This window comes from Hippocampus comes, unplaced genomic scaffold, assembly GCF_001891065.2.
Source record: "Hippocampus comes isolate QL1 unplaced genomic scaffold, H_comes_QL1_v1.1 scaffold116, whole genome shotgun sequence".
NCBI lineage: Eukaryota > Metazoa > Chordata > Actinopteri > Syngnathiformes > Syngnathidae > Hippocampus > Hippocampus comes.
In genome coordinates this window covers 941,778-957,667 of record NW_017805120.1, presented here as the reverse complement: position 1 = coordinate 957,667, position 15,890 = coordinate 941,778, and the positions used below count along the sequence as shown (strand labels likewise).

At 44.9% G+C, this 15,890-nt stretch overlaps 1 long non-coding RNA gene across 2 annotated transcripts in view; it reads right to left on the bottom strand.

Moving 5' to 3' along the window:
• Positions 1–63: 63 nt before the first annotated feature.
• The window catches only part of LOC109513428 (uncharacterized), a 20,635-nt gene continuing 4,808 nt past the window's right edge, over positions 64–15,890 (bottom strand). The window contains exons 2-5 of one of the 2 annotated variants that reach the window (XR_002167765.1): positions 3,565–3,665; positions 1,870–1,972; positions 810–873; positions 64–300 (exon numbers count right to left, since the gene is read on the bottom strand). This is a non-coding gene — a long non-coding RNA (uncharacterized LOC109513428). The remainder of the gene's footprint in view (positions 301–809; positions 874–1,869; positions 1,973–3,564; positions 3,666–15,890) is intronic. The other variant, XR_002167766.1, reaches the window with a different exon arrangement.

Here is a 15,890-nt window from a genome sequence, read left to right as displayed (position 1 = left end):
TGTTCAACATTTCACCATTTGCTTGTTGTAACTTCAATTTCTGTCTTTTTTTCCCCAATACACAAAGAATTACACAAAATGTGTCTTGTGTGACTGGCTGCATCAAATATTCTCAGGGGGGGGGGGGCCTTTATGGCCCACAACCCGCATGTTTTCCACCCCGTCTTAGCTTGGGGATATACTTACTCGCGTGTTTCTTTATGTTCTGAAGAAAAGCAAAACTCACATACCGGTATTTGTTGATTTTCTTCTTCTGGTGGTATCTGTACACACGGAGCGATCTTGAAAACTTGAGACGGTCTGTGTTGATGATACAGAAGGATTTTTTATTAGTATTTTCTTTTCATTCGTTTTTCAAGCGCTTTGTCATTCTGACATGGACTCACAACTTGACTGCGAATTGAGAAGTTAGTTTATAAAAGCACAGTCAATGCTGCTAGCTTAGCAATTAGGTTGCAACGTTTTTAGTCACTTTTCTGACCACTCTTGTGACCGTTTTTTTAAAATAGCAACTTGCGAGTTGAATTCCCACTAAGAAACAAGTTGCGACAGGAATAGTTTTGACATTTTTCTTCTTGCATATGTCACGAAAGGAGTCCTGTGGCAGGCAATCGCAGTGTCAATAGCGCTGAAGACAGCCACATTTATTTTCTTCCTTTTTTTAGCTGTACTGGGGGGAAAAAAAAACAAAACAAAATATTTTTTTCAAAGCTTGTTGGTATTAGGAGAGAAAAAGCAGATCACGATAGGGGGGAGAAAAATAAAGAGACGAAAAAGTCTTTTGAAAATTGGATGTCTGTTGCTCTTACCGTGATATTTGGTACAGGAGAGACCACGATTGGATTTTTGATCTGAGGACTGGATGACCTCCAGCTGGAAGTAAGAAAGTGAAAAGAATTGTTAGAGACGCTTTGGGAAAATTAATGATCCCCTTAAGGGATTAAAATAAGTATTTATACTAACTTACATTTAAAAATGTGCGCCGTGCTTAAGAAATGATATTACCTTGGCACCCACTATTATGTTGACCTAAATTATTGACAATGATCCAAAACTTGTCGTGATGAATTAATAGGCCAACTAAAATGTGTGATGCTAAAAAAATGATTGTTATCCTTGCATTTTCAACAGTGACAGTTTAATATAAGATTGAAAGTGTCAGCATTAAAGCACTTCGTGATACTGGATGGTGATAGTATAAAAAAATGTATCATAAGCACTGTACATACTTCTAGGTTTTGAAAATATATGCGTTCATTCTGGTGCTACTTTCAACATCCAGCATCTATTTTGTGAAATCTTACATTTGTTCATTTTCAGTCAGCCGAACTCCAAATCATCGCAGGAATCATTCTAATCTGTCCTTGTCAACTCAATGCTATGGCAAATACTGTATCTGATGCATTTAAGCCTTTTCTTTATTATTCTTTGTCTTTGGAGCTAAGAATAGTTCAAGTTTACAATGTGTGACCGACACGAGCTGGTGATCCTCCCCGGGGCCCCACCTGCAGCGCAACACATTTTGAAATGTTTGTCTGTTGCAATGTGGTCCTTATAGCTTGCTGTCAAGCTTATTAATGATCCAATCAGGGGGACTTCCCCCCACTGCTTACATTAACTTCCTGCTCTCAATTTACGACCCTTGAAGAGGCTGCTAGGCTTGGACTTAAAGGCCCGAAGGACCAGCTTGAAATCAGGAGCATCTATCTATCTGACCGCAGAGAAAAATAGGGCGTGTTGCTTCAGACTTCAGATCATGTTTACACACCTGCACAGAGAAGTGAGCACGAATATCTCCACGGGAACTCATTAATTGTAACCCAAATCAACTTTCGCCACTGTCGTGAATGGAAGTAAGTGCCTCCCTACCTGCGAAAAACACATTGAAGCTCTTCAGAGAATTTCTTTGCAGATTTCCTCAAATACGAGGCGTGGATGCTTCGAGCTGTTTGTCACCCCTCGTGGAAGTTTACTGTAAAACACAAAAAAAAACAAAAGACAATGATTGGCGATAGCATATGCATGTTACGTAAATGACATAAAAATTTCTACTTTAACACAACACCAGAAGCAGCAGCACATAAAAACAGAGCGTGGAACATCACTAACAAGCTACGACTACGATGACCGAAGCGTTGTAATTGCCTTGAGATGACAAGATGGCGTCAAGTCACTTTTTTTTTTCGACGAGACAAGGCGAAAACACAGCTCGATGAAGCTAGCCGCTGACGCCGTTACTTAGCCACAAGATGGCACCAAAGCAATATATTTATACAAGACATGGTCTTGGCCTGAGTACAAAAAAAAACAAAAACAAAAAAACGCGAATAGTGAGTGAATTAACAGACGAAAGGTCCCCTGCTTGCAAAACGGGCAACCTCAGAAATATAATCTGCAAATCTATTCTTGGGGCGTGTTGATTCTGCACACACACAATAAGCGCAGGAGTTCAACCGATGGGGAATGTCTGCAGTATCTCAACGCACAAAAGGGGGTGGGGGAGGGGGATGCAAGAAATCGCAAGGGTGAGTTAAACAGTAAGTTCTTGTCTTTCAACACTCCACAAACCCTAGAATTAACACACGCCACTGACAAGGGCACATTTTGGATGTCTGTCATTGGCTGAATACTTTCTTTTTTTCCCCCCTTTTGGTCTCCAACAACATCTTGCTCAGCTTGTCAACTGCCACTTGCGTGTGATTAATGACCACCAGCCCTATTGTGTGCGCGTGCGTGTGTGCGTGTATGTGTGTGTGTGTGTGTGTGTGTGTGTGTGTGTGTGTGTGTGTGTGTGTGAAGATGGCTAATTAACTGCAGGCTGACTGAAGGGCCTCCGATAACCCCGTTTTTTTCTCCTCCCGCCCGCCCGCCCCTGCTTGGTGGTGGCATGTGGAAGCGCTTACTGACAAATTTGTGAGGAGCTGAGCTACGTTGACTAAGACGAATGGCCGCCGAGAACAGTAAACAGCCGCTAATTTAAGCGTGTTCAAATGTATGACACGCTGGCACCGTGCCTCCCCCCGCCGTTTGTGCTCCCTCGTCGGGGGAAATGCGGCCAAAGTACGCCAACCCCTTCCTTCCACCCAACCGCATCACCTCCACCCCGACACCCACGCTTAAAATTACACTTGGCATCTTCACGGAGGGAGATTTTGCTGCTTGGCAAACATGCGCGCTGCCTTTTAAGGTTCGTGCTATAGTCACGACAAATACGGTGTTGATCTATTATGTGTGGCAGGTTTTGAAGTGTTTGAAGTTTTTTTTTTTTTACAATATGCAGTTGACTTAGAAGTAGCCCAACTTATGAGCTTTTCCAGATACGAGCCAACACTGGTGGATTTTTTTGTCTTGAGTTGTGATTGATTTTAAGGGTGCTAGCTATGCTATTTCATTTCAATCAAGTCCGTTTTTAGAAAAAGATGAGCAAACACGCCTTCTCGCCAACAATCAACCACACGGCGTCTACACGCTGTTGCCAGCTGCCTTCTAAGGCAGACACGTGACCGGCCGGCTTCCTGATTATTCTTATTGAGTTTGTTAACAGAAAGAAAAAAACAATCTCACCATGTGAACCCGTTACTCCAGTTGCGACGGTTTTAGTGGCTGAATTATGGCGCTGACCGATGAGAGGAAATAAGCTGTGGACACAACTTAATTTCTTGCCACTGAAAGGGGAAAAAAAAATAGTTAGCACGGCAGTGACAGACGAGGAAAAAGAAAGTCGCTTGAATATAGCTGGAAATGAAAAATGGCAGTAAAGTGGAGCGAAATGCTCGCTGCCAGCTGGCGGACCATTACAGGTGATGGACATGTCACTTTGGCCAGTCAAATATGACAGACGAGCATGTGCTAATACAGTGGAAGGACCCCAAGTCTCAAGTCTGCCATCTGCTTCAACGGCCGCCATAATGTACAGCTCGTGATTAGGCTTGAAGAGCAGCAGTTTCTCTTAAACAGTTAAAAAAAAAAAAAAAAATCCATCTGGAGCACGTGGCATGTCATTTTTCCTCCAAGACAAATGGATTTTTTTTTTCTTTTTGTGCAAGATTCGAAATTAGACAGCAGAACACAATAAATCTTGTAACGAGCCTGGGAAAAGAACTGAAATTCCCCCTTTCTTTTTTTTCCCTTTTTTTTATGCATTCAGCATTTAGCTAACCCTCACAGGGTAAATTTCTTTACAAAGGGCTCTGAAAAAGCATTTTGAACACACAAGCGCGTTGAAAAATGCGATCTACAGATGCTTCCGAAGGAATACTTTTAAATAACACATTTTCTCTCTCATTTTCCCCTTCCCTCAAAGTAGGTCGTGACTCGGTAAAAATAGGGAGAACACTTGAGAACCACAAATGGTCAAAACAACACCGTTGCCTCCGCCCTCCTCCACCCAATTACAAAAGCAAGATGGTTTCCACAGCTGGTAAAGCCAGAGAACCAATGGATGCTTTCCTCCTTTTTATAGAAAAGCTGTCTGTCAGCTGGATGCGGCGTCACAACAAATCCCCGGCGCTCGAGTGAGGCTGAACATTCAGGTGGGGGGCAGGCGGAGGCAAGATGGATGACCCGGAGGTCTTTCAAGTGTCGCGGGCGAGTCGCATGGCTTCGCTGGCGCTGACAGAGAAATATACACAGCAGAAACGGCAATAATGAGAACATTAAACACTGCCGCCACCTGACGGAGCAGCCTCGCATCAATCATGCGCCCAGACACACAACCTTGACAATTAGTCCCTTCTGATAATGTCTGCGACTCCACTTAAGCACTACACGCCGCTTGTTTTCCCCGGGCAGGAATATCCTTAGAATTGTTGAGATCAAATTATGGAACGACAGATATTCTCATCATTTATTCATCGCCTGCCTGACAAGAATGAATGGATATGGGAACAGAGGAGACATCACAATACGTGAATTGCAGTATTGGTCTCTCTTTGCAGAGGATAATCAATGTGGCATTGTTCTATTATCTATCTACGTGTTGCTTCACCGATTGCGATCAAATATCCGTTGCTGAAAGGGTTTCACACTGAATTTCAGTGTGAAAGAAGAATATTCAGTTTTTAGCGCTGTCAAATATCCCAAAAAGAAAAAAAAACAGGTTACATTTGACCCCAACTGTATGCGAGGGTTCAATAAAAGCCAAAAGGAGCTTATTGGACTTCCATAATTGTGAATGATGAAGACAGACGGACAATGTTTCAAACACGTGACAGATTCCGAATCACTTGGCAAGCTCTCATCCGAGTAATGACTCTCTCCTCGTCACTTGGACGTGCACGTACTGTACTTCAATTATTTTCCTGGCCGGCTCGGAAGATGTTGCGGCGAAGGAGAGCCAGGAAGCATCCGACGCCCGTTTACGGCTCTGCCTACTCAAATGCGTCTTTTAATGACGCCCCGCAGGCATTTGGAGGCGATATAAATACTTGTATGGCAGCCAACACTTTTGGGGTAACGCAAGGCGCGGATCAAACATAAAACAAGAATAGTGCTTTTAATGCCGCTCTAACAAGGTTACTTATCCGGCCGTCTATGTGTGTATAAACACGAGCTAAATGTCAAGTCCGCTCATAAAGAGCCTTGTAAATTTGACTCGCCGGTGGCTCCGTGTCGTTAGGGTTATAACGAGCGTAAATAACAAGGTGGTTTCAGTTTCCGTCGCTCGCCGTTGTCATCGCTCTTTTTGCCCCGTGTATTTATCACGTGAGAAATGAGCCATGTGTCATGACATTTGCCATCCGAAGAGAAAAAGCAAAGCATCGGGCGAGCCATTCGGACGAAAAAAAGAACCTCAAAAGCGATGACATGGAAAGTGCTAGTGACTGTTTACAAAAAGTAGCGAAGCTGGAGTGGCGGCGTTCCAAGCCCCGAGGATGATAAATGGCTGTGCTAACCCTGCGGGACTGGAGACCCAAATGAGGACGGAGCTAATTGCCGTGCGAAATACTTTGGCATGAGCCGAAAGAAAAGCCGAGGCCTCCCGCCGCCAAAAAAAGGCCCGGTTGCTAGTCCCTGAACTCAGACTTGGTTGTTTTGCTTCCCAGAGTTCACTCGTCGTCCGTAAATCACAGTGCGGTTAAACAAGCTGCTCTCAAAAATTGTTGCCACCAAGTAGCACCCCGAAAAAATTAAAAGTACTCAGCAACCGACCGACCGATATTAAAAAGCAGTAGACCTTGTTGTTGCGACACTCAATTTTCAAATCATCTGTCCACATGGAATGAATTGAAATGCCATTAATCCGTTCCGGCCTGCCACTAAAAATTATACGTATCTTTTTATGTGATATATTGTTCTAATGAGGAAAATCACACTCCGTAAATGTTTATAAAAAACATGCAGTAATGGATTAAATTGGCCTCCTGGGGGCAGGATAATAGAAACATACATGGAGACCAGTTATTACTCAACAAACCAGACTATCATTCATCGGTTTGCAAGGATTCACAATTGATCCGGTATATGTGTTGCTTCACCGTTTGTGTTCAAACAGCCATGCGTTACAACACAGATGCTACTCATTAGCTACTCCATGACATTTTCCATTATGGAGTCGCATTAAGCTCGCAGACTGAAAAGCAAGGCAACGTGGTTGTTTTCAAGACACGCGTTTCACACTTTGTTTTGGTTCGACTGTGAACTTCAACTGAAGTGACAGCTTGAAAACTCCGTTTGAAGATTTGTCACGATGCCAAACTGACGCCGATTGTGAAGTGAATTCACCCGTCTGATCTCAAGGCATCACTGTACTTCACCGTCGATGACTCAATTCAAATGTATTGAAGTTAAACGTCAAATGTAAAATCGACCTACATGAATGTTGAAAGGCAGACAACAACTCTTCAATGCAAGGCACCGAAAAGTGAAAAGCACCGAAACTGCATTCGGGCAGCGACTCTTTGGAGCACCAGCTTTTGAGAACGACTGCAACAGAACGAGTGAGCGCTTACACCCTGACTCCATTAGCCTCTGTTTTTCTTGCAGGAAATGAAAAGCAGATGTTGTGTACAACATTGCGCAGCTTTGCATGGGAGACTAAAATCCAAGTGCAAGCGGCAAAGACGAGGGGGTCAATTTGAGGCACCTTGGGTGCTTGATATCCTTCAAATGTTGGCCTGAGCCGGAGGCTATCACGCGTGATTCATTTGCATCTGGCGGGCCGGGGTGAAAACGCTCTCTCCCGCCCACGCAGGTGCAAAGGCGTCGTCCATCTTCGCGCCGGTAATTATTCTGTCACGTCAAAACCATCCAGATGCTTTCTACTTTTATCATCATTTCCTTTACGATGGAAATTGTCTCGAAATTGTAGAATTTTCTGCTCGGCAAACACAGTCAAGAAAAGCGATAGTTATGCCTCTCTGGTGAATTTATAAGAGACGCGTTATCAGCAATCTGTTCCGTGTGACGAATGACGATGGCCAGCAGCCAGACGGATTTAATTAGGCGCCACTCTCACAGGTACGGCTTATTAAATGCCGGTAAATGTTTGCTCGTAAGTGTAAAGAGCGCCGCGATTAGCAGTTTAAGGCTGGTTGAGTAAACATCAAAGAGAGCCTTTATGGAGAGCCGGGTATGGCAAGGCGCCTGCAAAGCAAAAAAAGAGAAAAAAAAAAACATACTATTTTTTTGGTCCAGATCAGAAGGCAACGACACGAGCCGTCTCCTGGCTTGATAAATCACATTTAACATGCAGGTGGTATAATCTAGCGCTTCACTTCTAAATCAACACTGAAGATCGCTTTGCTAGCTGGGGGGGAAAACCCCAATGAAGAATGTTTTTTGGTGCGAGTGTGCTAGAATCTTGTGCCTTAGTGTGTTTGCCTTGCAATCATTCAAAAAGTTCAAAGAAGTCATGATTTTTTTTTTTTTTTTTTTTGAAGGCACAAGACATTCAAGCACCCCCCATCCCCTCACATCTCGCAGCCGCACAGTAGGCCCGTCCCACAACAAAGCGTGACGCCCCGAGTTATCATCCATCATGGCGAGCTTTTGGTGGCACATCAATCGCAGACAACTCGGGTCGTTTATTTAAAAAAAAAAAGGGGACGGCAAACACTCGGAGCAAAAATTCGACCTTTAAAGAAGTTAAAGGAGTCGCCCTTTTTTTTTTTTTTAAATCATTTCTGAGAATCGGGACAGTAGGATCTTTTTTTCCCCTTTTCTTAAGGATTTTGGATTTATTGCGGCTGGCTCACAAGACTTGAGTCATTTCTCTCGCATGTGTGACATAGAAAACAGAACATCTTGGTGTTGCTTTCAAAAGCAGGGACTGGCAGACTATGATATGGGCACCACTGACTATGTGAGAAATTTTAACTGGAACGCCGTTTGGAATAATTGCACATTCTATATAAATAAAGATGAGCTGAGTGTGGTTGGCATGTGTCATCATTTTCAGCATTAAAATGATTGGAAATGCCATTAATCTTTTGCAATCTATTGAGTTACCCCAAATGCAGAATTGTTTTTTTTAATCATAAAAATAGCACTCTGGAATATTTAACATGATAAAAACATACAATTACAATTAAATGTGTATGCCATAATATTAGTTCACTATAGATGATAAAGAATATATGTCTGTGGGTATTGTTAAATTGTATGTCTACATGTGTTGCGCCATCGTCTGTGTTCAAATATTAAGGTTTACAGTGGAAACACGAATCATTGCTTTTTTTTGGGTTCCCTCAAAAGTTCGTGGAAACTAGGTGGATATTGTACGGTAATTGGCATTTCTAGAAGAATTTTTGGAGTTTAATCGTTTATTTTGCAATGGAGTTCAGTTCACTGCCATCATGCAGTTACTGTTCCAGTTATGGACTGAAAGTGGGGAGTCTCATACTGTGCAAAACGCACCCCAAGTGGAAAGACTAATGGAGGGTCCATTTTCAAGAAATTTGAACTTTCGGTCACAGATTGAATAGTCGACGCTTTATCATGCTCAGTCAACCATCAAGCATTGTGCTCCGCGTCACCATCTTTCTGGCAAGTGAAAGGGGGCACCGGCCCGATTAAACCGTATCACGTCCGCCGCTGATTTATTGTGACAGCGGCAACTCCCGGCAGAAGACCATGTCGTCAGGTGCTAGGACTTGCGCAGGCGGGCGGAGGGAGGGAGAGGCAGGGGGATACTTGATAGGCCTTCTCGTGCTTGTGAGAAAGTCCCCCAGCAATGCTGAAAATACTGATTGCCGTACGTGCTGCTTCAAATTCACTTGAGCCGTGACAGACTACTCATGTTGGGCTTGAAAAACCCCAACTGGGGTTTTTTTTTTTTTTTAACGTGTATATTTACCCATGATAAGGAATTTGGATAAGGAATGCATTTTACGATGCATCCGTCCGGCAATTGTGGTGGCTCTTACGAGATCTCACATCTCCACCAAGGCAACGACGAGCAAGCTTAATCTCGGGCAATGTAAACAAAAGTGAAGCTAGGAATTCATTCCATGAGTCGGCGCATCACTTTCAGCAAAACAGTGGCCATCTGTCCGAGAGACTGCGTGGAGTCTTGCGGGCGCACGTTAGAGGGCGGTGAGCGGGTTTGAGGAGGGGTTCTGGCGCTGGTGAATAAGAGCCTTGTGGATCCGGTTTGTATCTCAGTCGGGGGTCTTGTCAGCACCGAGTACGCTTACGGACACATGCCCTTGTCAAGATCTCGAGCAGGCATGTATCGTCGCAGCACTGTGTCGGCCTTAAGAATTGTTTTGCGTCACCTCAAGCGACAAGCACCTCGCTCGTCTGTATGGTTTCGACGCGTGTGCCTAAATACGTGGATAAAATAAATGAAAACAAAGCAGAGCGTGGTATCACCTGAATGCAGGCGTGATTCAGGATGAATGGATTATCAGCTTGTGGCCAGGGCGAATGACTCAATAAAACTGTTCAGCAGGCAGCCAGCGGTGGCCGACGTGACAAACGGCTCGCCTTCCTACGATTGGATTTATTTTGTCTTTTATTTCTCCTTTTAATGACCGGCCGCCAACACCGACTCATCGCCCCCCCCCACCCCCCCACCCTCCCGGCGTAGCGCGTCGGCCACGTTTCCAGATTAGCGGTGACTAATGAGGAGTCAAAATGGCCGTTATCTACATGAATGTCTTTTTATTTGAAAAGTCAATATTGGCCGTGCGCGTGAGGAATTTTCTTGCGCCGTCATCCGTTACGGGGGCTTTGCCGTTACCAGGAGATTAAGCCCTCTCGCTATCTTTAAAGAGCACTACATTTGTATTTATGACATCTGCACATCTTTTCACACTTTGCGTTTACATTTCAATTAATTAAAAAAAAAAAAAAAAAAAAAGGACATCGGGAATAAGCAGTCATCTATTTGCCAGACGGGGGATCAATGCGCTGCAACGGTGGAATAAATGAAGCTATAGTTTACATGTCGCCATTCCCAAAGCCGTCCGGCGAGGTACAGTATATTCCCGGTGCAAGGTCTAGCAGGAGACATAGCTCAATTTAATGAAAGAGCCCAGAGCCGTAATGACCCCGGTGATTCATATATTTGTAAAGGAAATCAATCCTGCATCACTTATGCGCAGAAACACGATCCTCAGCATCCTTAAATCTCGGCGCCGGGTAATAAACGGTAAACTATAGGTTACATTAAACTGCGACGCGTCGTTGGCGTGCGGGACAAGACAGATGAAGTTCATTAGAGGGCCGAGAACAGGCGGGAGAAAAGACATCGACTGCAATAACAAGCTCGGGAGAGAATGCAAAAAGCCCAGGCCCGAGGCGGCGCTTTCTCACCAGACTGTTGTTTTTTTTCCCCCCCCCGCCCGCCGATGATTTAGCGTGACGGCACGCGGCTCCACGGCACCCGTGAGAGGACTTGATTTTCATGTTTGCCAATCTTCTTTTATACCTGCCCGCGGTGACCGTCAATACACTTTTTATGCCTCCCGGAGAAATGCTTAAAGAAGCAGTTTCTTCGCGTCCTGTTCGGCAGTATTGTTGATGGATGGCGGCGGAGTTTTGGACGACGCCCCGGAGACTTTCGCGATCCAGGATTTGATTGGGAGTTTTACGTTTGAGCAAAAATTCACACCAGGCCATGTTTGTGTGCAGGTTTTGGATTCCTCTGTCATCTTTTTGTTCCCGCAGAGCCACTGAAATGGGATCACGTTGGCTTGCTCTCACATCCATTTAGTACTACAAAAAAATAAAAAATAAAGTATTCCGCTGGAATATGCGAACTGACTACAACAAAAGTTTCTTTCTTGGGCTGCACTTTAGTTAAAAAAAAAAAACAAAAAGTTGGGTGAACTCAAAATTTCAAGCCAACAAATTTTAAGGAGGGCAATTCAACTAATACGCAATTTCCAGATTCCAAAACGCAAATATGTTCACGACCCAGAAGACACCTTAAGGGTCATGACAAGACGAGCCGCCTTCTTTGGGGGTTGCTCTGTGTCGTCAAAGAGCGCAGGTGTAAAGCTGGCCCGGCCTGCAGTGCCCACCTGTGACAATGCGTACTCCACACTATGAGTCGACTTATTTTGAGGAGGCCCCCCCCCCTTGCTTCTATATGCGGCGGGTGTTAATGGGGAGAGTGCGGTGAAAATAGACGCCGATTGAAAGGAGTTCAGCATGTGTTTAGTCACAGTCAATCGTGTCTTAGCACCTCAGCCCCCCTAGCCCCTCTTTCAGCAGGCGCTATAAGACTTGACAAACTCGAAGTGGGGGAGGGGGGGGGGTTTGTCCTAAAGATGAAATGACACCCTCAACCAAAATACTGTCAAACCCATCTGGCTATACATAGAGGAGAGACCCTTTAGCATTTCCCGGTGGATTGACATATGGCCTCCGGTGCTCGGCAGTTGTGAACGCTCATAAATACCTTTGGCGCACGTGACTTGGGGCAGGCAGAGAAGCCTTCTGATTTCTTGTCAGTTTCACGTTTTGTTGTTAGCGTGCTAATACTAGCCACTCGGGTCAGAAGTAGTGCTAACCAGTCAGTGTGGTACATCCATTCCAAATTCTCCATTCAAACCACATGGGAGCGAGTGGGCGATGTAACAAGGTCAAAGGGTCAGGGGCTGTAAAAGCAGTTTGGAAGAAAAAAAATAGGGTCAAGATAAAGGAAACGGTGCTGGACTATTTTAACGGGCGGCGGGATTGAATGCATCAAATGCTGTCACCACGTCGGGGCGAATCAGACGCCGTGACATCATGAAGGTCTCTCACCAAACACTGCATCACACTCAAACAAGTGAACAGCTGAGGGTGAGATCTCGCAGAGCGATAAATTGCAAGTCGACAACAGGAGGAAAACAAAAGCTGGGATCGAACACGCAATACAAGTGCAAAATGCCCCACCAACCCCCCAAACACAATATGAATCACAATACCGCGTTTAGACTAGAACAGAGCACATACGGTCAAGGACATTTTTCACTTCACAGAACCAAAAGGAGCCGAAGGCTTCCCATTCAAACCAAAATGGCAGCCTTCCCGTCGTGATTGATAGGCAAACTAACTCTCCATTCAAAGGCTGGCGTTGTTGGGCGATTCCCGCGTCGAACCTGACAGGCGAGCTCGGAGCCAAGTGAATGACAGCATGAGCCGGAATAAGCGGCCCACATGCTTAGTCGGATAAATAGGCTGTTATGTAGCATTTAGAGTCACATTACAGGCTCCCTTTACGCCTTCCCAGTCAATAACGAGATGATTGGCTGGCGCTGGCACGCCTAGTTAGCGGGATATTGTCGCGCTTGACATTTATCATAGCTGCGGGGTCGTGAACCCGGAGACGCTGAGCACCAATGGCGGCCGTCTCCGCGGTCTCCGAGGCACTGACATGAGCGTTTTCACGCTGAAACGAGCAAGTCAGTTGCAGCGGGGCTAAATGCGTCTTTGTTCAAACGGGAACATTTGGACGCTACGAGCGACACACACTCGCTAGGGTCGCCCAACACAATGAATACTTTAACAAGCAGACTTTCGACGCATTTATGTTATTAATACCCGTCCGGAAAAGAAAGATGGATGTCTTCCTGCAGATCAAGTCATGAGTTTGGGTCTGAGGAAGCCAAACTAGGCCACGTGGCATTACGGCCGAAAATAAGATAAGTGGGGCAACTGTTCCATAGCCATCTATCCATTTTTTTTATCCGCTTATGCTCACGAATTATGCTTGACCCGTAATTTCGCGGGACTGTTAAGGAAGCAAAAAACATTCTAATGGTGATCCTGCAGTTTTATTTCTTTTTTAAATACAAAATATGGCGAACAGGATTCCCCATTTTAAAGCAAACAGAGCGAGCGTCTTGGCTAAAGGACAAAGAAGCTACAGCCGCCGTTTCATTCTCTTGATTTAGGTCACCGCGATGATGTTAAATAACTGTAAATCCTTATCTTTGACTTTTGCTGGAGGTTTATGGCACCTTCAACTGCGGTTCGGAGACGGAATGTCCGTACCTTGTGCCGCATCCGCAATTTATGGCTTTATTATTCTTTGTAGAAAAAGAGAAGAGAAACATAATTGAAAGGAAGCCGAGGCCAGGACGGAGAGTAGTCATCGCAGCGACATTTTTATGGCGTGCATTTTTTATGGAGGGGAAGAAAAAAAAAAAGAGAGGCGAGATGCAATTTTCTGATGCTTCCGCAAGCGCTTAGCATTAGCCTAGCACAGAGCGTGGAGGTCACAGAGCGGCGAGGAGTCACAAGTTTGCGCTGGCACGCTCATATTTTTTTTCTTGCCCCCAGTGACAACAAGCCCATTGTTCCCCGGCGATAAGGCTTCAGTGTGCACAGTAATAGGAATTAAGAAGGGGCATAAGTCACCGAGAAATTGGGCGACAGCAGATCAATAGATAGTGGCGAAGCCTCAGGCACCATTAGCGAAGAGGAGCCCCCTTTGTTTGTGGCGCGCTGGCGGGGAGAGTGAGCAGACGCTCGCCTGTGAATTAACTGTCCAAACTAAGAATACTTTGGGCTCGTAAACACAATTCGTTGGGCTCGATCCATGGGCGTCTTCTGAAAACTCGCGTGTCAACTTGAGGTCACGGCAACTGTCATGTTTGCTTTTAATGTACACCATCAGCGACGTTTTGGCCACACTGCAATCGACTGCATTTATTAAAAACGTATTTTGCGGTAAAATACGGTTGTAAACCGAGGACTCCATGCACAGACTCATTCACTTTTTGCAACCCCGAAGTACTCTAGGGACTATTGTTTAAAAGGTCATCTCTGTTGTCGTTTTGGGACCTCACTTAGAGAACAGAAAGCCTTCGAACGGCGAGCCTGTCTAATTTTCCCGTCAACGGGCAGAGTTTCTTATTCTCATTGTTTGTGATGACCGCGGCAAAACGAGTCGATTGAAGATGCCCTGCAGCCGAGAGGGTGGAAACGCATTAGCGCTAATCTTAACGGCGCTCCGAGTGATTAGCCTCAACATGTGACAACTCCGATAAAAGATTCCCCGCCCCGTTAAGTTCTTCGGGCAAATGCATATTGCGGCCATCGCGTTGAGACGTTCCCCGCTGAAATGCCCAGATCAGCCGTTGTTGCCTCGCATTATTCCCGCCCTGTACACCCGGCGTAGTGAGCAACGGGCACTTAAGATATTAATTAGTATATCGCTATGGCGGCGAGGCAATTTCACTATTCATAAATTCCAAGCCAACGGGTTGCGATTAATTATAAATTATGTAAAAGCTTGCCATGAATCATTTAGCTCTATGCATTGCATATTACTTGAAGGGGGGGGGGGGGCTCCAAGCACGTCATATTTACACACTCAAGGGTGCGTGTTTCGCAGTTAATGGCAGGAACCACATCAGATTTATTAATAATGGTCAAAGGGTGCCAGTTGAGGTTATGGTTTACATTTTGTTTGATTCACACAAAAAATGAAATTTTCAATTTAACAAAAAACATGACATGAATTGAGGATGTTAGTTGATATGTTACTTATAGAGTTTTACTATTTGCAGCAGGGCTCAGTTCCGATCAGAGTGAATTGCGAAAATTCTATTTGTAACTGCCTCCAGCTACCTCAAGATGACAGCAGAGCACTTTTTTAGACAAGGCTGCAGCCTGTCCAAATGAAGCTACTCCCCTCACTTGGACATAGTACCTGGGCCACCAGAGGGTGCCAAAGAAATACTTAAGCATGAGCCAGCTTTTGGCTAAACGACAGAAATTGATTACTACCTTGTTCCAAGTCTTGCACATTTCCAATTATCTTATATCATGTATTCAGAATACAAACTTCTGCATTCACTTGAGAGGGTCTCAGATTTTTTTTTTTAATTTTAAATAAAATATAAACTGCCCAGTACTAGCATGATTTTGTACAGATGGGAATGTACACAAATGTCTTTTTTTTTCTGTGGTTGTTGGTCCATCCCCCTCTCCGCATATTCCCTCTTGTCAGACTGATGCAATGTCAGGAATGAGGAGTATATTTGCTTTGAAGAGGGCTGTCAAATCAAACTGTCAGGCGCCACTCTCTGATGGAGTCGCATCGCTCGCTCATCCGTCACTCAAGCGGAGAGGTTGAGAAGGAGAGCGAGAGAGTTGAAAGACGCGATACTTACATGACATTTCATTTTCGGGGTGAAGCGAGTGACTGACGGCACTCGTCAGACCCAGGCGTTGGAAGACTTTTGACACCACTGCTTTTATAATGAAGATGAGAGAGCGCATGTGTGGGAGTTAAAGGGGGATGGAAGTCAGATTGCCACATATATCGGCAACAATTTGGGACTCGGGGAGGAACTAGGCCTCGAGGGTTGCGTAAAAAGGTGACGTTCCAATGGACATCTGAGACCTCATTTTAGCTCGCATCAAAGTATAAACTCTGGGCATGCATTTTGCTTTTTCTTTGGCATTTGGAGATATGTCCCACTCAAGTGAAATTGGGTGGGGGGGGG